General features: G+C 38.8%; 1 non-coding gene across 1 annotated transcript; it reads left to right on the forward strand.

The window, feature by feature from the left end:
• The first annotated feature begins 1,163 nt into the window (after positions 1 to 1,163).
• LOC112495906 (small nucleolar RNA R71) lies at positions 1,164 to 1,267 on the forward strand. The gene has a single exon (XR_003062313.1). It is a non-coding gene; the product is annotated as a small nucleolar RNA R71 (small nucleolar RNA).
• The last annotated feature ends 351 nt before the right edge of the window (positions 1,268 to 1,618 follow it).

The raw sequence follows: 1,618 nt of genomic DNA on the forward strand, positions 1-1,618 counted from the left end.
TTTTGAATATGAATGTTTCTTTTTTTAGTACAAAGGTCTTTAAGAAACTTGGCATAAGATGGAACTTGTTTTATAGCATCAACCAAAGGAATATTACACTTACCTATTTGAAGATTTCAAAAATCTCACATGTGGATTTTTCCTTCTTTCCTTTAGCTAACCTCTGAGGAAATGGAGCTTTAGGAACGTATTCTCGTGGGTTAGTTTCTTATTTCTCCTCTGATGGTGCGTCCTCAACGTTCACAGGTACAATTTGATTTGTTTTCGTCACCGGCATCTCCACTTTGTTGTCGACTTCTTTCTCTTTTCGCAAGGTCATGACTGGCTTTGACCTCTCCATGCTATTGTGGTGAACTAGTACTTGTTTCATGCACTCCTTTAGGATTAAGCACTGGTTGACTTAGAAACTTGTCTTTCTCAACAATCGTTGCCAAGGTCTGAACTGAAGAAGAAAGATGTCCCATCATCTTCTCGAGGTTTGAAACTGATTGGGCTTGTGAGTTGAAGCCTGCTCTCATCTCATTTCGTATTTCATCAATGGTGCGGTTCTGCTGCTCGATCGTGGAGTGAGTAACATTCTTGAAATTTTGGAATGCATCCTCCCATGGTTTGGGTTGAGAGTAATTCGAGTGTTGATTGTATGGTCTAAATGGTGGTTGAGAGGCTTGAGGAACTTGAGGAATTGGTTACATTGGTGGAGCTGGAGCTGCTGTCCATTATGTTGGAATCCTTGAGACCATGAAAAATTGGGGTGATCTCTCCATCCAGTGTTATATGTGTTGGAGTATGGGTTGTAATTAGATGGTTTTCTCATTACACCTATGGCATTGGCTTGATCTGAGTATGAGTCATGGTCATGTGATTCTGTTGATTTAGCAGTCGTTAATGATACTATTTGTCGGGAAAAACCTTTAATCATCTCGTTGACTTCTTTAATTCATGAACTTGATTCGCCAATGTGAACCTCATTTACTCCCTTAATTCTTTTAGTATTCCTGAGCGATCGACTCCGTTGTTGGGAATTATCTACTTGTCGCTGGAAGAATTCCTAAATCTCTGATGCACTTTTTGACATTAGCTCTCCTCCACTTGTTGCCGTTAGCCATTCTTACACATGCAGCAATAATCCCTCAAAAAAATATTGGCATTGGTGTCATTTCTCGTACCCATGATGTGGACACTTCAAGAGTAGCCCATTGAATCGCTCCCATGTTTCGAAAAACTGCTCGTCTTCTCTCTGAGTAAACTCTGAGATTTCCCTGCGAATAGCATTGGTTTTATGCACTGGAAAGTATTTATTCAAAAATTTCATTACTATTTGTTCCCATGATGTAATGCTATTAGCAGGCAATGTATTAAGTCATGAACGAGCTCTATCCTTTAAAGAAAATGGGAATAGTCTAAGTTTAACATCGTCGTCTGAAAAATTCCCATATTTAAAAGTTTGACAAACAGCATGAAAATCATTCAAATGATTATATGGGTCCTCATTTTCTAGGCCATAGAATGTTGGGAGACAATTTAGCACACTAGGTTTTAGTTCAAAACTCCTAGCAGCTACATTTGGGTATCTTATGCATTATGTGCTCAAATTAGTTAAGAGACTAAAGTAGTCCTT

This window comes from Citrus sinensis, chromosome 6, assembly GCF_022201045.2.
Source record: "Citrus sinensis cultivar Valencia sweet orange chromosome 6, DVS_A1.0, whole genome shotgun sequence".
In the NCBI taxonomy this organism is placed as follows: Eukaryota; Viridiplantae; Streptophyta; class Magnoliopsida; order Sapindales; family Rutaceae; genus Citrus; species Citrus sinensis.